Source organism: Lissotriton helveticus, chromosome 2_1 (genome assembly GCF_964261635.1).
Source record: "Lissotriton helveticus chromosome 2_1, aLisHel1.1, whole genome shotgun sequence".
Classification (NCBI taxonomy): domain Eukaryota; kingdom Metazoa; phylum Chordata; class Amphibia; order Caudata; family Salamandridae; genus Lissotriton; species Lissotriton helveticus.
The window spans coordinates 254672943-254694541 of NC_136059.1; positions in this window are offsets into that span (position 1 = coordinate 254672943).

The window sequence follows — 21599 nt, forward strand, 5'->3', positions numbered from 1 at the left end:
AAAGGTCGACGTCGAGAGGCGAAGGAAGATCGGCGTCGAAGAGTTCGACGTCGAGACCTAAAAAGAACAGAAGGTCGAGGTCTCCATCGCGACGTAGGTCGACGTCGAAACATGCTTCGGGCTCGAAGCATGGAGTGTCAGAGTCTAGGCCTCCCCCACCTGATGAAAGGTCGGTTTCGAGACTATCAAGACCAGCCTCTCGGACCTCACTTAGGTCTTTGTCGAGGTCAGAAATAAGTCCACAACCTTTAGTGGCGTCTACACCGCAGGGTCAGCAAAAAGACAGGTCTGCGGCGGGTCAAGGGGCAGCGCACCAGGACTCTTCTGTGGTGGCGCATTCTGGCTCAACCTCAGGGCACGTGTCAGATGACAGACAATTGGTGCCCAGACAACGAGAGTGTAGTCTCCAGAGCCTCCAAGTCTTCAGCAGGGCTGCATATTGTGCAGGTTTCACCTGAGGCTTCACCTGAGCGTGCAGAGCGGCCTCTTAACATGTCACCGAGGTGGCTGGAAAGCCTGAGACATTGGAAGATGCGTCCAGATGCAGGACTGATGGGGATGAGGGCTCCGGTCCCTCAGACAGAGCTGCATAGAAGATCACGCTCGAAATCCCTAGTGAGAGAGAGATCACGTTCGAGGGAGCGTAGGAGGCAGCGATCGGCAACTCCTCAGAGCCGGTGTAGAACCCCTTCACCATCTTCTACGTCATCTTCGTCCTCTTCAAGGTCTTCATATAGAGACTATTCTCCCACTATATCATCTACTCCACCTTCCAGAGTGTCTCCCGTAGATGATTTGAGCACATTTAATGATGTACTATGTCGTGGGGCGAATAAGTTCAACATCAAGATGGCAGTTCCCCAAGTGACATCGTCAGTCATCTTTGAAACCCTGCATCACAAGACGTCTGGCAGGCCTCTTCTGCCGTTAGTGCCCGGTTTGATAGAACCAGCAATGAGAACATTCTTGACTCCGGCCACGGTGGGTTCAGGTCCTTCTAAGATTGCAAAAAAGTACAACGCTCCAGAAGAAGATCAACTATTTTTGCGCTCTGACCCACCTCCAGACTCACTTATTGTGGCGGCAGTCAGAAAAGCGCATTCTGCAGCATCTACCTCTTATGCTTCACCTGAAAAGGATAGCAAGAGTATGTATTCCTTGGGGCGAAGAATGGGTAACACCTCGGGGTCGGTCATGAGAGTGGCCAGTGCGGCAGCCTTACTGGGCCACTATGATCGTCTGCTATGGGACTCGGTGGCTCGTTTTGTGGATAAACTCCCTAAGGAAGATCAAAAGGATTTCCTGGATATTGTGGAAGAAGGCGGACTGGTGGCTAACCAGAGCATTAGCGAGGCTGCTGATTCGGCGGATCTGGCAGCGCATGGCTATGCGCACGGTATTTGTGCTAGGCGTTCAGCTTGGCTGTGCCTTACTGGGCTAAAGCCTGAGGCCCAGAGGAAAATAGTGAATTTACCGTTCAATGGTTCGACTCTGTTTGGATCTCATGCTGACGATGAGATGTCCAAGATGAAAGTGAAGTTGGACACTCTTAAGGCCGTAGGTCTTGAAAAGAAGAAAGAATTTAAATGTCGGGGTAATTTTCGTCCCTTTGACAAGAGATCTTTCCTGCAGAGGAGCCAACAGACGAATTGGTCCTCGCAAAACCAAGGCCAAAATCAACAGAGGTCGTAATTTCAACAGCGGCGACCTGGGCGAGGCAGAGGGAATGGAAATAGGCAGCAGTCATCCGCTACCAAACAGCCTCAAAAACAATGAACGGAGGCTTCCTCCACAACCGTGTGCCACTCCTGTTGGAGGAAGTATTGTGTGGTTTCTGGACGAGTGGAAACAGATCACAAAGGACAGATGGGTGATGGGTATCATTCAGAGCGGGTACCTTTTGAGATTTAAGAAGCCACCCCCTGTCATGCGTCCTCTAAAGAAGTTACAGTGGAATGTAAAACGTTTACAACAGGAAGCGAACATCCTTCTGAAGAAGAAGGCCATAGAACTAGTTCCATCTCAGCAGAGATATCAAGGCCTGTACTCTGGATTTTTTCTCGTAAAGAAAAAAGGTCCAGCTACGGAGTTCAGACCCATTCTGGATTTGAGACTGTTGAACAGATTCATTCGAAAGGAGAGGTTTCGAATGCTGGCTCTTCATCAGACCTTCCCCCAGTTACATCAGGGGGATTGGATGTGCTCCATCGATCTGAAGGATGCTTATTTTCATATTCCGGTATCCAGAAAATATCGCAAGTTTCTCAGGTTTCAAGTAGCTGCTCATCACTATCAGTACGCAGTACTTCCATTCGGCCTGAGATCAGCTCCCAGAACATTTTCCAAATGTATGGCGGTAGTTGCGGCTTGTCGTCGAAAGAGACGGATTTTCATATATCCGTACTTAGACGACTGGCTTCTGAAGAGTTCATCCCCATCTCTACTGGAAGAACATCTATCGATATGCCTCCACCTCATGTGCAAGTTGGGTCTTCAAGTCAATTACAGGAAGTCCATAATGAACCCCACCCAGAAGATCCACTGCATGGGTGCTCAACTGGACACGGAAAAAGAAAACGTGTGTCCTTCGGAGGAGAGGTGGTTATCCATCAAGGCGAAGTGTATTCTTCTCCTTCAGTCTGCACATCCGACAGTTCGGCAAGTGTCCTCTAGCCTGGGGACCATGGCATCGTGCATCTTCATCATTCCAAACGCACGTTTGCATATGCGTCCTCTACAACAGTGTCTGGAAGATCAGTGGAAGCAGAGGACGAGATGCTGGGAGGATCGAATTCATCTCCAACAGTCTGCAAGAGATTCCATCCGGTGGTGGATGAAGAAGACACACTTGATGAAGGGAGTTCCTTTTCATCAGGACCCACCAACGCAGACTCTGATCACAGACGCCTCTCTCCAAGGTTGGGGGGCGCATATGGGCCCTCTGCAGGTACAAGGGCTATGGTCAGACTTCGAGAAAGGATATCACATCAATCTACTCGAACTCAGAGCGGTCCATCTTGCTCTCAAGTCCCTGGCTCCATCTCTACAGACTCGGTCCCTCCTGGTGCAAACAGACAATACAACCACAATGTATTACTTAAACAAGCAGGGGGGTACCAGGTCCAGGACTTTGTCCATAGAAGCCCAGACCATCTGGCATTGGTTGCTAGCACGAGACCTGTCAATAACAGCGGTTCACCTGCCAGGGAGTCTCAACTCACAGGTGGACAACCTCAGCAGAGACTTCGTCGAAGCACACGACTGGGTTCTCAACGAGGACGTCGCGCACAGCATTTTCCAAGCTTGGGGAACACCAGACATCGATCTGTTCGCAGACGCGGCAAACACAAAATGCCCCGTCTTCGTGTCCAGGTTCTCTCAGAGAGGGTCTCAAGGGAATGCCCTTTTGATAGACTGGTGTCAAAACTTGCTGTACGCTTTTCCACCGACACCGTTGATACCGGCAGAGATCAACCGGATGTACAAGACCGACTCCAGAATGATACTGATTTGCCCGGAGTGGCCACGCCAGTGGTGGTTCCCAGATCTCCTCCAGTTGTCAGAAGTGCCACACAGGAGATTGCCTTGTCGCCCGGATCTTCTGTCCAAACAGGAGGGGCGAGTGTTTCATCCCAATCTGCCCTCCCTGCGCTTGGCAGCATGGCTCCTGAAGTCATCCAGTACGGGCACTTGCAGCTGAATCCGGAATGTATGAACATCCTTAAGGAGGCAAAGCGGCCTTCTACAAGACAATCCTACGGATTTAAGTGGAAACGCTTTTACCTTTGGTGTCAGAGTAAGGTTCTTGACCCTATTCATGGTGAAGAACAGGTGATCTTACCTTATCTGCTTTACCATGCTGAATCTGGTTTGCAGTTTAGTTCCATCAAAGTCCATCTTGCTGCAATAACTGCTTATAGAAAATCGCCAACACAGATATCATTCTTTCGGATGCCTGTGGTGAAGGATTTTTTGGAAGGTTTGAGGAAGGTGTATCCTCCAGTCAGGTCTCCTTCTACACCTTGGGAGCTTAATGTGGTGTTGACCAAGTTAATGGGTCCCCCCTTTGAACCCATACATAAAGCGTCTTTACAACACTTATCTTGGAAAGTAGCGTTCCTGGTGGCCATCACTTCTGCTCGTAGGGTGAGCGAAATCCAGGCTCTGTGTTGCAAGGAACCGTACACTATTTTTCATGGAAACAGAGTGGTGCTCAGAACTCATCCTGCTTTCCTGCCCAAGGTGGTGTCGGATTTTCATATTAATCAAACCATAACATTGCCTACTTTCTTCCCAAACCCTTCGAGCCCGGCTGAACGGGCTCTACATTCGTTAGATCTGAAAAGGGTTTTGACATTTTACTTAGACAGAACAAAGTCTTTGAGGCACAAAGACTTTGTTTGTGAACTATGGTCCTACGAATACTGGTTTGGCAGCGTCCAAGAGGTCCATTTCTAGATGGATAGTGTCATGTATCCTACTGGCTTATCAGCTAGCCCACAAGTCTTTATCAGGTAGACCTAGGGCGCATTCTACGAGGGGGAAAGCTTCCACCACAGCTCTCCTTAGGAATGTGGCTATGTCAGAGATATGTAAAGCAGCTACTTGGCGTTCAGTGCATACGTTTACACGCCATTACTGTCTAGTTTCTGATGCGCAGGTTGATGCACAAGTGGGACAAGCATCCTTAAGAAATTTGTTTGCTAATTCTAGCTGAACACTATGGTTTAAAAGTGTGGCTATGCACTTATCTGTTCGCCCGCTTCTGGTGGGTATGAGCTTGCTACTCTATTCAGTGCTTATGACTATTAATGAGTATCCCCTGGAAGAGAAGGATTAGTTACTTACCTGTAATCCTAGTTCTCTTCCAGGGGTATACTCATTAAAGTCATAAGCACCCTCCCGCCTCCCCTGGCGAGCAGTAGCATTGAGTTTTCGATAGGTTATTATTGTAAAGGTTTTAAAGTGCAGATTCCTGCTACGTCTACGGCCTAACTGTCACCTGTGGGGCATTATGGGAACAGAGTTCTCCTGGAGGCCTTAAAGGCAAAGTGTGCAGATTCTCTGGGGCCTTAAAGGCAGGGTGCCAGTCTGATTTTCTGTACACAGACATTTTTTCATATGCAGCCTTTTAGGCTAATAACTGTTTACAACAGGTTCTTTGATGAAAATAAAAGGTTTTCATGGTTAGGAAATGCATTTTAGGCTCATGCCTGTTTATTGCATTTATATATAGCATATTTTCATGCTACAGAACGTGTGTATGTTTGGCTTTATTAGCCTATGTATATATGTTAGGCTGCATATTATGGGTCTTATACATGTATATGTGTATAATTAGTTTAGTACTATGTACTTTTTGGTATATTTACACATATATATGTATATTGTTTATGTGTTCCGGGTTCCCGCTCATGGGCGGAGATAATTCAGTGCTTATGACTTTAATGAGTATACCCCTGGAAGAGAACTAGGATTCTCTTCCAGGGGATCCTCATCAAAGTCATAAGCATTAGAATATTCCCGCCCATGTGCGGGACCCCGGAAACACTATATTATATGTGCCCCACATATATATACTCATATATATATAAATACATATATATATATATAACATGCAATAGCAGCCAATAAAAACAGAGCTGAAATATGCTGTGTAGAATTTCCACCATACATGTAATAATAATAAGCATTAGAAACATGAGAAAACAACACAAAGTTTGTTTTAGAAACTGTTTTAATGCTCAGAAAGCAGTAGAAATTCTTATAACTCACTGGAAGCATAGAAAGCTCCCAGGCTGCATTGCAAACACACAGTCTAAAAAGACTGAAAAGCTAACCTGTAGCTACATAGCAAAAAACTGACACCGTGCCTTTAAGGCACTCATGACCCCCAGTATCCCATCATGCCTCAGGGGTGACAGTTAGGTCAGTTGTTCTTTCCGGCTCCTTCAGAGAAGGACCCTGGTTACACAGCTCCACTAATTTTCCTGTTTTTTGACAGAAAAACTCTTCACTTTTTACAATTTTTTGTTCTTACTCGACATTTAACATCTAGTCAAGTAAGATACTGTCTTTTTCAGTCAATTTGGTGAGCTTTTTCTCCGGAAAATGCCTTCACTCTTTGACAAATGCCCTTCTTGTGGCAACAAGAAGGCCAAGTCAGACAACCATGACGTCTGTATCCTGTGTCTGCCTGAGGAACATGATCCAGGCACCTGTCCTCATTGTGAACACCTGTCAGGAAGAACTTTAAAAGACAGGGAGAGGATTCGCATTTATGGCCTAGCTCATAGGTCATCAAGAGGAAGATCTCCGGTGAGGAAGGGCTCCAAGAAGACTCATTCATCTTCCAGAAAGAAGTCTTCATACCCCTCACCCTCAGCGTCGGGCTCGGCGCTGAGAAAAGAACCACCGGTGGATCATTCATCGTCTAAACTACCGTCGACGGCGGGCTCCCCGTCGAAGAGAAGACCAGGTATGTCGACGACGTCGAAGGATCCAGTTCCATCGTCGAAATCCCCTCCGTCGGCGTCGACCGGGCGACGTCCGACGTCGAGGAAGGGAACTCCGCCGCCGTCAACCGGGCGACGGTCGGCGTCGAGATCCAGGACCCCTCCGCCGTCGTCAACCAGGCGACGACCGGAGTCGAGGGAGGTCACCCCTCCGCCGTCGTCATCCAGACGTCGACCGGCGTCGAGAAGTGTGACTCCTCCGCCGTCGTCGAAGAAGCGACGTTCGGCGTCGAGGACCAAGATCCCTCCACCGTCGACAGGGAAGAGTCGATCGACGTCGAGGATGCAGTCTCCGTCGGTGTCTCGTCAGCTCTCGGCGTCGAGGATGTCCAATACCCCTCCACCGTCGTCGCACAGACATTCGACGTCGAGGCAGAAATCTCCGTCGACGGCTGATCATCACCGTTCGACGTCGAGAGAAAGACCTCCGTCGACGACTAGACATCGTCACTCGACGTCGAGGCAGGGTGCTTCGTCGACGACAGGACATCGTCGTTCGACGTCGAGATTCCCGTCGACGACTGGGCATCGTCGTTCGACGTCGAGGGAGAGGGCTCCGTCGACGGCCGGTACTCACCGTTCGACGTCGAGACGTGGAACTCCGTCGGCGGCTGCTCATCGCCGCTCGACGTCGAGAGACCATACATCCTCGCAAACAAGATTGTTTGATCCGCCGACTCCCCGAAAGCACTCGACCACGAGGGAAGATCGCTCGGCGTCGAGATGTTCAGATATGGTGATGGTGACGGAGTCAGCTTCCCGTCATTCCACCTCAAGGTCCTCTGGCTCCTCAACTACTTCTTCGAAGTCCAGAAGTCCAGTACGCAAGTCACCTGAGCGTCGGACGGACCCTTGGGCGGATAAAGTCAGACTTTCACCTAGATGGTATAGGTCTTTGGATCATTGGAGGGATTCTGGGGCTGCAAAACGTATGCAGGACTACGCCAGCTCGCAGCACAGGTCTCCTCTTCAGGATCTAGTGGAGGAGATGGACAAGCATAGCCCTCCCAGGCGCAAATCTCCGGTGAGAACACCAACTAGATCTCCCAGAAGGACCCGATCTCCCAGAAAAGACCCAGAGGAGCGGGTCAGGTCTCGCTCTCCTAGACGAGAAGTGCATCCGAAACGATCCGAAGAGAGGAGGCACAGTGTCCACCGTAGACGTCGACGAACTCCGTCTACTTCCTCTACCTCTTCTACCAGGTCTTCCAAGAGGGACTACTCCCCTACTTTGACGGACAGTCCTACGTCCCGATCCTGCCCAGTGGATGACATTGGCACGTATCTGGACGTCTTGCAAAGAGGAGCTCAGAAGCTGAACATTGAAATGTCTGTCCCTCAGGTTACCACGACAGTCATTTTTGAGACTTTACACAAAAAGGCGATCACCCGTCCTCTACTGCCATTAGTTCCGGGGATTATAGATCCCGTCAAGGAGGTATTCCTAACTCCGGCGGCTATCAGAGCGGTGCCAGCCCGCATCCAAAAGAAATACAAACCGGCCTCTTCTGACCCGGTTTTTGTAAGATCGGACCCGCCAGCAGACTCTGTTATTGTGGCGGCGGCGAGGAAGACACACGCAGTGGCAGGTTCTTCTTCCGTCCCCCCAGACAAGGACAGCAAGACGCAAGACTCCTGGGGTCGCAAAGTTTGCAACTCAGAAGCGTCGACTCTTAAGGTTTCTAGTGCGGCTGCACTTCTGGGTCGGTACGACAGAGCCTTATGGGACTCTATGGAAAGGTTCAAAGCCAAGCTGCCAAAAGAAGACCAGCAGGACTTTGAAGAGACCGTGACTGAAGGATGTCTGGTGGCGAATCAGATGATAAGCACGGCTGCGGATGGGGCTGTCCTGTCGGCGCATTCCTATTCTCATGGGGTTTGTGCCAGGAGATCGGCATGGTTGCGCTTGACAGGCCTGAAGCCCGATGCTCAACATCGCATCCTTAATCTCCCCTTTTCGGGTTCCGCTCTTTTCGGTGAGCATGCGGACGAAGAAATGACCCGAATGAAGACGGAACTGGACACAGTGAAAGCGGTGGGCTTGGAAAAGAAGAAAGAGTTCAAGCGTCGTTTCAAGCCCAACAGGGGGAGAGGGGCTCAACAGAGGGTTCAAACCCCTCAATGGTCCCAAAGTAAAACCCAAGGAAAACCCCAGTTTCGAGGTAAACCTGGCAGAGGTAGAGGAGGTCATCAACAATCCTCTACCACTACAAGAGGAGGAAAAGCCTGATCAGTGGCTTCCTCTGGCGCCGTTGCCCACTCCAGTGGGAGGAAGTGCTTCACAACACCTGGCAGAGTGGGTCAGCATCACCAAGGATCAGTGGGTGCTGAATATACTGCGCAATGGATACAAACTACGTTTCCTTGCTCCTCCAAAGAACATACCTCCAAAGAGCGCTTCCCCTCACCAGCTAAGCTTGCTCCGAAGAGAGGTAACAGTCCTACTACAAAAGCGAGCGATAGAGGAGGTTCCTCTCGCTCAAAGAGGAAAGGGAGTTTACTCCAGGTACTTTCTTGTCCCCAAAAAAGATCAGGAGGACAAGTTCAGACCAATACTCGATCTACGACTTCTAACCAAGATCATCATCAGAGAAAAGTTCCGCATGCTGGCTCTTCACCAAATATGCCCACATCTTCAAGTCGGAGATTGGATGTGTTCGGTGGACTTGCAAGATGCGTACTTTCACATCCCAATTGCTCATCAACATCGCAAGTACTTGAGGTTTGTCGTAGGGAACAAACACTATCAGTACACGGTGCTACCCTTTGGTCTCAAGTCCGCACCACGAGTCTTCACCAAATGCATGGCGGTGGTGGCGGATTTTCTGCACAAGAAGGGACTCTTCCTCTACCCATACTTGGACGACTGGCTCCTAAAAGGTCCGTCTCCAGTGCGGGTAAAGCACGATCTACATCTGTGTCTTCTCCAATTGCACAGGCTTGGTCTCCATGTGAATCTGGAGAAGTCAGTCCAGCGGCCTACACAGTCAATTCACTACCTAGGCTCCGTTCTGGACACAAAAGTGGGAAAAGCGTTTCCTTCGGAGGAGATACTTTTTTCCCTGAACCAGAAATGTGGAATTCTGATGGACTCTCGGCTTCCAACAGCCCGACAAGTCGCATCCCTGCTGGGTTCCATGGCATCCTGCATCTTTCTCATCCCAATCGCAAGACTGAGAATGCGGCCTCTACAGCAGGCCCTGGAGGATCAATGGGACCAGGCGACAGGACTTTGGGAGGATCGCATCACGCTCTCCCAAGCGACGAAAGACGCCATCAAATGGTGGACACGGAGAAAGAATATGCTGGTGGGGGTTCGGTTTCACCAGCCTCTTCCAAACCAGTCGATAGTGACGGATGCCTCTCTACAAGGTTGGGGAGCGCATATGGGTCCGCTTCAGATTCAAGGCCTGTGGTCTGCGCAGGAGCAGACATACCACATCAATATGCTGGAACTCAGAGCGGTATTCCTGGCTCTCAAAGCGTTTTTACCAGCGATAGAGTCCAACTCAGTCCTAGTTCAGACAGACAACACGACCACCATGTTCTATCTGAACAAACAAGGAGGCACAAGATCTCGCCCTCTGTCTCGAGAGGCACAGGCAATTTGGCATTGGCTCCTCTCTCGAGGCCTCACGATAGTGGCGGTGCACCTGCCAGGCGAGTTGAACGTAAAAGCAGACGCACTCAGCAGGCACTTCGAAGATCAGCCAGACTGGGTGCTAAACGACGATGTGGTGGAAGAGCTTTTTCGTTGCTGGGGTCGTCCAGCCATAGATTTGTTTGCAGACGACGAAAACTCCAAATGCCACGCCTTCGCGTCCAGGTTCCACCGGCCTGGAACTCAGGGGAATGCTCTGCTGATGGATTGGTCAGGGACGTTCGCTTACGCGTTTCCTCCCCTGGCTCTGATTCCGAGAGTAGTTTCCAAGCTCTGCAGGTCGAACATGGAAATGATCCTGATAGCTCCGGATTGGCCGTGGCAATGGTGGTACCCGGACCTTCTACATCTGTCTGTGTGTCCAAACAGACGACTCCCTTGCAGGCCGGACCTGTTGAGCAAAATGAACGGGAGGATAATGCATCCCAACCTCCCATCATTGAACCTAACAGCATGGCTCCTGAGGTCCTGCAGTATGGACATTTGAACTTGCCTCCTGAGTGCATGAACATTTTAAAGGAGGCTAAGAGACCTTCCACGAGAACGTCCTATGCGTTTAAGTGGAAGCGGTTTTTCCTATGGTGTAGGGATCATCACCTTGATCCGACTACAGGACAGGAGGACGTCATCTTGCCATACCTCCTTTCCCTAGCCACTGCTGGTTTGAAATATGCTTCTATTAGGGTGCATTTGTCAGCCATAGTAGCATACAGAAAATCGCCAGATCAGGTTTCTTTCTTTCAGGTTCCAGTGGTTAAGGACTTCCTCCAGGAGTTGAAGAAAGTGTATCCCCCTGTGCGAAATCCTTCTCCTCCATGGGAATTAAACCTGGTGCTATCCAGGTTAATGTCACCACCTTTTGAGCCCATCCACAAGGCCTCTTTGCAACATCTCTCTTGGAAGGCGGCCTTTTTGGTGGCGATTACCTCTGCTCGCAGAGTCAGCGAGATTCAAGCTCTCTGTGCGAAAGAACCATACACTATCTTTCATCACAATAGGGTAGTCCTAAGGGCTCATCCAGCTTTCCTACCTAAGGTCATTTCTGATTTTCATATAAATCAATCCATTTCCCTCCCTTCATTTTTTCCAAATCCTACGACCCCAGCCGAGCGGTCACTTCACTCCTTAGATCTTAAGAGAGTGCTTAAGTTCTATTTGGAAATGACCAAAGGGATTAGGAAAACGGATCAACTGTTTGTGAACTATGGTTCAATGCGAACAGGTTTTCCAGCGGCTAAGAGGTCCATCGCGAGATGGATTGTCTCTTGCATTAAATTGGCTTATCAGCTTGCAGGCAAGCCTTTGTTGCAGTCACCCAAAGCGCATTCCACTAGAGGGAAGGCCGCTACAGTAGCCTTCTTGCACGACATTCCAATGTCGGAGATATGCAAGGCTGCGACTTGGAAATCAGTTCATACCTTTACGAGACATTACTGTCTCGAGTCTGATTCTAGGGCCGATACTCAAGTAGGACAAGCCTCTTTGAGGAATCTATTTGGGTAGCCTACGGCCTGTACAAGCTTAGTGAATACTAGGCTTAATATGGTTTATTACTGTATTGTTACTCCTTTGCCCGCAGGGAGATGAGGTGAGGCTCGCTATTCTATTCTAATGCTTATGACTATTGATGAGGATCCCCTGGAAGAGAAGGATTAGTTACTTACCTGTAATCCTAGTTCTCTTCCAGGGGTATCCTCATCAAAGTCATAAGCAACCCTCCCGCCTCCCCGGGCAAAGGACATTCTTTAATAAGGAGATATGGTTAACCTATTTGTTATTGGGTTTATTTTCAGTCTCCGAAAAGAACAACTGACCTAACTGTCACCCCTGAGGCATGATGGGATACTGGGGGTCAGGAGTGCCTTAAAGGCACGGTGTCAGTTTTTTGCTATGTAGCTACAGGTTAGCTTTTCAGTCTTTTTAGACTGTGTGTTTGCAATGCAGCCTGGGAGCTTTCTATGCTTCCAGTGAGTTATAAGAATTTCTACTGCTTTCTGAGCATTAAAACAGTTTCTAAAACAAACTTTGTGTTGTTTTCTCATGTTTCTAATGCTTATTATTATTACATGTATGGTGGAAATTCTACACAGCATATTTCAGCTCTGTTTTTATTGGCTGCTATTGCATGTTATATATATATATATATGTATTTATATATATATGAGTATATATATGTGGGGCACATATAATATAGTGTTTCCGGGGTCCCGCACATGGGCGGGAATATTCTAATGCTTATGACTTTGATGAGGATACCCCTGGAAGAGAACTAGGATTACAGGTAAGTAACTAATTCTTACAGGTAAGTAACTAATCCTACTCAACCATGAGAGTCTCAAGGCACTTGGGTCGGGGGGGTCGGGGGCAGTTCCGGATCAGATGCAGGATCGGGTTATTCGAAGAGCCAGGTCTTGAGGTCCTTCCTGAAGGTTTGCAGGGTTGGGGAGCGTCTGATGTGCACAGGGAGTTCGTTCCAGTTCTTGGCTGTGATGTAGGAGAAGGCTCTTCCGTTGGTTCTGCGGATGCAGGGTACTTCTGCCGGGGCGAGGTCAGTGGAGGTTCCTTTTGGGTACGTGGAATGAGACACTCTCGTTGAGGTATTTGGGTTCTATGTTGTTGAGGGATTTGTAGGCGTGGATAATGCAAAGGATATTTTCATATAACCTTGTGTGGAGTCTCTTTTGTGGTATGCCTAGTGTGTCACTGCTGTGTGAGTGTGTTGTGCAAACGGTTTACACATTGCCTCTAGGATAAGCTTGACTGCTCTGCCAAGCTAACAAGGGGATGAGCAGGGGTTATCTTCAGTGTGTAACTCCCTTGCCCTAACAAGAGTGGTGGGTTCTGCCTGGCTTAGGTGCATACCCTAGCTAACCAGAAACCCCATTTCTAAGACATACAATCCACCAAATTTCAGTGCTTATGAAGCAACAACCTGCTAAAAGGTTCTCATAAAATTTCTGTGGGCAGCCCTATCTTAATTTTACCTCACATCTGCTTCAGGATTTCCACCCTTTAGCGTTAAGAATTCAAGCAATACATTTCCAACTGTCTGGAAACTCTGTATCTCATTCTCCATTTTGTGCCATGCTAAACCAGGATAGCAAAAGCTATCATTTACCTACTACTGAGGGAGGGAGGCCTAGGGGGTACTGATTTGGAAGCTACGATGGCATCATAGTATACAGCGTAGCTAGGTAGATCCATCTTTATGATGTGGGATGGCTTAGTTCAGAATTAAGTGCTGTCCACATTTCCCTATCTGCTTACCCTGATAATTCAGAACTCAGACTTCATCCCAGACTATATTGAGCAAGTGTCCACACAATGGACATGGACTTGGTGCACTAGGATTGGGGAATTTTGTAATGCAAATGGGCTCCAATCAAATGAAAAGCTACAGAGGAGATTTGGTGTCCCGCATTCAGGAATGTACAGGTTCCATCAGATTAGACTTTTGGTTGTGCATCAGTCCATCTGCCCACAGGCCTCCAGACAGTTCACCCACTTTGGGAAATGGATCCTCATAAATGATAAAGACATATATCAAATACTTCTTCACACAAAGTCCTAAAACAAATTTAAGGGGCATAAAGAAAACGTTCTGCAGACATATATTACACAACCTACAATTGCTTCCTCGGGGCCACACAAATGTTAAATGTCATCAAATGAATTATTCTTGCACTAACAATGAAACAAAAAGCAAAACATGGGAACTTTAGACAGTGATACCACATAAAATGTAAATGTTTAAGTGCAAAAATTTCAAAAAATTATAATGTTAATCCCATTATATCCTATGGGATTTATATTTCGGCGATGAGATATCCATTACCACTGTGACAGAGTAACCCGTCCGTCAAGATCTAAATCAGGCCCTTCATTTTTGTGTGGCCCTTATGAAATTATTGCGGATCACATTAGCAAGTGTTAGCCAATTGTGTGAAATCAGTGAATCAAGAAAGTTTAAAGAAATTTTGAAATAAGTTCCCTCTATGCTCCTTTAGTTTTTTTTTTTAATAGCAAATTTTATTCGGTTATTCTGATTAAATTTGGGCAGAAGCCCCAAAAGTACCTGTAAGAAATAAGATAAACCATGAATACTCGCGTTTTTAAACCATTGCAATGCCTGCGGAACATGCAGGTTACACAACGTAAACAAAATACAGACTGTACTAAATTCCAGTAACTGTACAAAGGATACATTCATAGAATGATGGGCTATTATATAGTATGGAATAATTTGGTCAGTGGATGTGTGCATAAGTAGTAATTCTTGTCAGGGGTCTGAGGTTGGTAGAGGGAGAAGATCTAACCCACGATACATCGCCCAGCGGTTCAAAATTTTTACTCTATTTTTGGAGGCAGCCACAGGACAGAAACACCGCAATCTCCGCACCTATACTTCTGTCTAGCTCAGCCTTCCATTTGCTTATAGTCGGGGGGGAAGTTCCCTTCTAGAGTTGGGCAAAATCACACTTGGCAGTAGTGAGGGTCAATAAGAGCAGATGTTGTTTGTACTTATTTCCCCCTATCCCGACGGTACTGTGCAAGAGGAAGAGTTGTGCATCAAGTGGGAGTCCCATGATAATACGTTGCTTAGACAAGACGATACCTAGCGCCAAAAGGGCTGCAACACATTGCAGCTCCAGACTGTATGCAAAAATGTTCCATCCTCCCTCTCACATTGTAAACAAGTAGGGGACTGGAAAACACCAATTTTCCAGAGTCTGGCCCATGTGTAGTATACTTGAACTGTATAAGGCGGTATTGTGTAGATACTGGAGCGCCCCGAGGGCTGGCAATGGCCTCAGCCCAGTCATCGTCCGTCAAGTCAGGAATATCTTCTTGCCACACTTTTCTAGTCTTGTCAAATGTCGTCTGTGTATGAGTCATCAATGTTTGATATATTTGCCTGATTTTATGTAAGTCCAGATCCCCCATCAGTAGGTGTCTCTCAAGAGGGTGAAATTCCGGTAGGGTTTCTACAGCAAGAATCAAGGGGCTCAAAGCATGGCGGAATTGGAGATATTTGTCAAATTGTGTCCTGTGTAATTGGAATTCTATTTGTAGTTGTTGAAAAGATTTCAATGTAGTGCCCTGCCTTACATCCCCAGGGTAGATATCCCTACTAAGTCCCACCCACAGAATCCCCTCAGAGCCGCCACCGGATGGAGGTGTTGAAGAACCGGGGTTTAACCCAGCGGCGTCAGGGACACGCCTAAGATCTTCGAGTTCACCTGTCTTGGTATTCAAAGACACGGAATACTTCTGGATGGCCTCAGAGACCAAGTTTATTAGCTGCAGCTAGTAACAGTGATCCTAGAAATACATCACGGTGTAAATTCTCAAGAGACTGCTCATTTTACTAAGGCGAGACGTCTCCTTTTATACCCAATATTCACATTATAAATGTACACCCACTGCACAAAATTCTAGCCAATAAGATACATTTTCAAATAAAGTATCACATAGCAAAAACTCAATTTACAGTTTCCCAACCCAAAAGTTAATTATTAGGAATGTCCCAAATTCAATCTCCACAAGCCGGACAAACCTATAATTGAAAGCATAACCCATGTAATGAAGAACCATAAAGAAAACAGTAACAGATGCTGAACAAGATAAAGCACGTGCAAGGAAACTAAAAAGTTAACGATGTCCTGAACATTGATTGGCAATCTCAGATAAAGATCGATCAGGGAAATTGGCTTTGCGAGGTCAGTTTCAGGTGAAGAGGTCAGTTTCTTATAGTTCATTTCAGAGTCAAAAAGAAACCTAGTTAATGTATACATGAACTAAGAAGGTCAGGCCACTTCGTTCGCCAGGTTACCTTTACAGGCCTACGTGAGGGCAACACAAAATGGTGGCACAGAACAAAATGGAGTCAGACTCGAGAATTACATAACCTCAGACCCTCCTTTTGCCATTACATAGGCAATAACCTAAGACTCATGTTAATCTGAATCTAGGTCTATATCAATATTCATTAGGTCATAAAAGTGTTGCTGTAGCATCATTTTATTATTCTCTATTTCTCTCGGGACAGATCTCCGAACACGCATAGTAGCACAAAGACTACAAATGGCAGGACCACACTGGATGCAAAGACAACAAGAGAAAAGGATGGCTAAAACCATACCAAGGAATGTCAGAATCTTCCATCCCCACTTAGACAGCAGTCCCCAAAACCATCCCGTCAATGACCAGTCTCCTTCGTCTACATAGATAGACTCAGAGATCTTATGCAACCTAGAGATGGCTTGGTATACTGTAGGGGCATTATCTGGTATGAAAACACAGCTACTGGATCCAATCAATTTACATACTCCTCCTCGATCTGCAAGTATGATGTCTAATACCATACGATTCTGCAAAGTCATAAGGTGGTCCGCTTGAAGCTCAGCTGTAACATTACTAAGAGCACCTGCTGTCTCATTAATAGCAGCTTCAACAACGCGGACAAGCTGTCGCATATGCCTACTATTGATCATAGGACCCCAAAAGGGCAGAAAGCCCTTGAAGAAATCTCCTACTTCATGTGCTGCAGTATATTCCTGATTGAAGACACCTCTACCATATCTTGTTCTATGATAGTCTGAAGCAGTAGTGAAAGAAAGCATAGGTTGGGAGGTGGGTGCAGAGGTCTGTTGTGTAACGTAGACAATCCAACCCACACAAGCTAATGTGATACTTAAAAACATCAAAAAGCACAATATTATAAAACATTTGCTACATATCAATGTACAAAATCTTGTCTTAAGATCTATTCTCTCAACATCTCTTTCAGTTAGAACAGACTCCATCCACTAACATGCTGCTCGCGGCAATTTTCCTTCTTCACTCAAGTGTGCGTCCAGGCGTCCTAGACGTCCCTAGAACCGCAGACCATTCGTCAATACGCGGGCCACCCCTTAAGTCTTATACCGCGACCCTACAGCTGAACCCAGATGGTGGCTCAAAAAAGAAAAAGAAAAATAGTCTCTTGTCTGAAAGATTGTAATTCACAAAAAATTCAAATTTTATTTGTCCTTTTTAGACCTTAAGTTGTATCGTTCTTTACCAGGCACAGTTTGATCCTGAAAGAGTGTATCAAGTCTCAAACACGGTGGCACAGCTTCTTGCGAGACTTCATTACCCGCACGTTCTGACTGAGTCCATTCCAGATGTGCATCGCTAAAAGGTACAAATCTTGGAACCCTTTCACTCTCGGAATTGGCAACACCTTCCCGGACCCACTTATCATACGGTAAGGGCAAAGGTATTTTCTTGCAATGGGTACCATGTACCCAGTTTTTCTTGCCGAACACCTTAATAGCAGTCCGAGTTGATAACAGGACTTGGTATGGACAGGTCCATGTTGGTTCCAAGTTCTTTGACCTCTGAAAATTCCTGGTTAGAATCCAGTCGCCAGGTTGAATCGTGTGGCCTGCGTCTACAGAAACTGAAGGCAAAGTGTCATGGACCTGTTGGTGAAGAACACGCAATTTAGCAGTCAAATCATGTAAGTAGTTAACCAACATAGGGTACTCGATATCACTGTACTTCTTAGGCCTCGGCACACCCCAGACATTCGCAGGGCGTCCAAAAACAATCTCGTATGGGCTGAGTCCCACGCGAGAATGTACCGTCGTCCTCGTGGACAAAAGTGCCAATGGTAAGGCATCGGGCCATGTAAGACCAGAACTCGCTTGCACTTTGGCCAACTTCAGCTTCAGAGTGCCATTATAGCACTCGACCAGGCCTGCTGACTGGGGGTGATTTGCAGCGTGAAATTCTGTTTAATACCCAGACCCGCACAAACTTTCTTCATAATCTGACCCACAAATTCACTTCCATTATCACTCCATACCATCTTCGGCGAGCCATATCTGGGAAAAAATTCTTTGAGCAAAACCTTGGCTGTAGACAAAGCAGTATTATCCTTTAGGGGGTAGGCCTCTATCCATCTGGAAAAGGCACAAACAACCAAAAGGACATACTTCAAGTTATTGCATCTTTCCATATGAATGTAGGCTATCTGCAGCACCTCGAACGGATACGTTGGAGGAGCAAAATGACCCGCTAGAGTTGAGGTTCCCTTTCCAGGATTATGCATCAAGCAAATCATGCAGTGTTTAACCAAATTCTCAGCACACTTAGGAATTCCACCATTCTGCCATACCGGAGCCAACAACTTACATATCCCTTTTGAACTAATGTGAGCCAGCCCATGAGCCATAGTAACCACCGGGAGCACATATGCATCCGGCAACAACCATCGCCGGTGCTCTGAAAACTCAACCCAACAGGCTGTTGAATCCAACATTCCCGTACTCTCTCTCCACAAACTCAATTCTTTCTCAGTAGCTTCCGCCTGAATCATCTTCACACTTTCTGTTGTATCTTCACACATTCCTCCTTCCACAACCCATCTGGCAGGACCTGCAACATACATCCGACTTGTTACATCTTTCGCTGTTCCTCTTGCTACTTCATCTGCAAACGCATTCCCTCGACCCACATCATCCGTAACCTTCTTATGCACACTACACTTTACTATCGCAATTTGGGTCGGCAAAGTAAGTGATTCAAGAAGTTCACTCACTAATTGTCCATGCTGAATTTTCGTACCATGGGAAGTAAGAAATCCTCTCTCTTTCCACAAACGACCAAAGCTGTGAGCCACGCCAAATGCATATTGGCTATCAGTAAAAACATTCACTCTCTTTCCTTTTGAAAACACACACGCTCTAGTCAATGCTATCAACTCCGCTGCCTGTGCTGAATTTTGTGCAATACGTGCTGTTTCAACACTCGTGTGCAAAGTTGTGACAGCATATGCTGCAGTTGTCTCCATTCGGAAGCTTAAAACATGAACCATCTACCCATAGGTTACCATCAGGATTCGAAAGAGGAGTATCTTTCAGATCAACTCTACCCTTCGTTTCCTCCTCGGTCCAGAGAAAACAGTCATGCTGTTCCTGAGCATCTGTCTCTTCAAAAATTGGCAACAATGTAGCTGGATTCAATGTGTTGCACCGCTTGATGTGCACATGACTAGCCAAAAGCGTCAACTCATAACCTGACAAACGTGCACTGGTAAGATGTTGAGTCTTTGTTCTGTTCAATAGGGTATCCACTGCATGTGGAACCATCACAATCAATGTATTATCCAATACCAAACCAGCAGACTGTCGAATAGAAACAGCCGCTGCCGCTGTAGCTCTTAGACAACTAGGCAATGCCCTAGCTACCGGATCTAAAGTGGCTGAAAAATACGCAAATGGGCGCTGCTTGTCTCCAAATTGTTGCATCATCCCTGACAACGCACAACCTTCTCTCTCGTGTACAGAAAGTGTAAAAGGTTTACTATAGTCGGGGGTAACCAACACCGGAGCAGAACTCAATGCATCACGCAATTGAGAAAACTCTTCTGACATTCGTCAGACCAAGGAAGAGGGTGTGGTGTGTCCTTAAGAGTAAGTGGCAACAAAGGTTTCGCTAACAAAGAAAAATTCGGAATCCACTGTCTACAATACGAGGTGATACCTAAGAAGGCACGCACCTCTCTCTGTGTGCATGGCACAGTCATTTGGGTAATCACTTAAATACGTTCTGGGGTCAATCGTCTTCCCTCCTTCGACAAGAGATGACTGTGAACATGGGCGGTCAGCGGACTGGAAAAGCAGGCAAGGAGGCCGGATATAGTGGGCAATAGTGGTCTTTTATTGCACACGAGGCAGCTCTTTTAGCAAAACAGGGGTGAACAAAAGATATGGCTCCACTGTACAAAACGAGGTGAAATGTCTTCTTCCTCCTCCAGGTGATGTAGGGTCTCGGTAGGGATCCGGGTCTTGGGTGTAGATGTCTTCGAGATGTCCTGGTTGGTGGGGGAAAGGTCCTCGGAGGGCAGCAAGAGAAGGAGCCGTTAGTCCCGCTGGGGCTTGAGGTTTGCACAACCGTTACCGTCACCAGGGTGTGAGGAGTCAGAAAGGACCGTGAGGAAAGGGTGGGGAGGACGGGGGAAGGCAAAGTAAAAGAGGGTGTCCAATGAGGGTCGTGTAGGGAGAGTCTTTTTACAGTGCGAGGTGCTGTACACTTTATACACAGTGTCGAGCTACTAAGGAGAACGTGCCTAGATTAGAAGGAGTATGTACAAAAGGGGGGCGGAGTATTTACACAGAGCACCTAGAGTGCTTTTAAGGAGGGTAGCTGGTACTCACGCGCTCCGCCGCAACTCTCCGTCGAGTTGCGGCCGCTCTTCAGCCACCTCCTGGGGACTCCACCAGTCTTCGGACCACTCGTCTGCTTCTCCGCTACCGTCTTCTTCTTCCGCAGCTCCAGTCGAAATCTCCTGCCACGATACTCCGACGACGTCTGGATCCCGGCTTCCGTCTTTTCTCTGTCCTGACGTCGGCGGTAAGGCGGGACTTCCGGGGTCAGGGTGAAGTGTTTCCGGTCAGCGGCATCCCCGGATTGGGTCCTGCAACAGAGAGAGGGGCTGGGTTCCAGTTGTCATGGCCGCCTTCGTGGCTGCGTCTGGTCGCGGTTCCTGGAAGGGTGAGCCTCAGAGGGGCGGCAATCCTAGCGGGGTGAGTAAGGGGATCGCAACCCGCGGGGCCGTATCACATCCCCTTCCCCTAGCTGTCCTTCTTGTAGGGGTTGGGGACATGGGGTAGCGGGAGAGGTAATCAGCATTACCCTGGTCTACACCCTTCTGATGAACTGTTTTAAAGTGAAAGGGTTGAAGTGACAGAAACCAGCGGAGGACTCGATCGTTGTGCCCTTTGTTCCGGGCCATCCACTCCAGAGGGGCGTGATCCGTATAAATGATAAAGTCTCGTCCCTCCAGGTAGTAGCGGAGGCTCTCAACAGCCCACTTGATCGCAAGGGCCTCTTTTTCCACTACCGCATAGTTTTTTTCTCGTGGAAATAGTTTTCTACTGAGGTAGAGGATGGGTTTTTCGTTCCCCAAGCGGTCTTTTTGTGACAGGACTGCCCCTAAACCCTGTTCCGAAGCGTCTGTCTGGAGTAGGAATGGCTGGGAGTAGTCTGGAGTCACTAATACGGGACTGGAGGTCAGGGCGTTTTTTAGGACGGAGAAGGCATGCTATAGCAACGGCGTAGGGTTTTGTAGGGCTGCTTCTGTTTTGGTTGATTTCTTTAGAAGGTCAGTGAGTGGGGCTGCTCTCTGTGAGAAGTTGGGGACAAACCTCTGGTAAGAGCCTAAAAGGCCTAAGAATGCTCGAAGGTCTCTTCTGGTCTGGGGGAACGGGAGGGACTGGATGGCTTCGGTTTTGTTTTTCTGCGGCCTTATCAGGCTCTCACCCAGGAGGTATCCAAGGTATTTCACAGTTTGCGCTGCTAGGGTGGTTTTGGCGGGGTTTATCATGAACCCAAAAGACCCTAGGGTGGTGACGACATTGTGGAGGTGTTCTAGG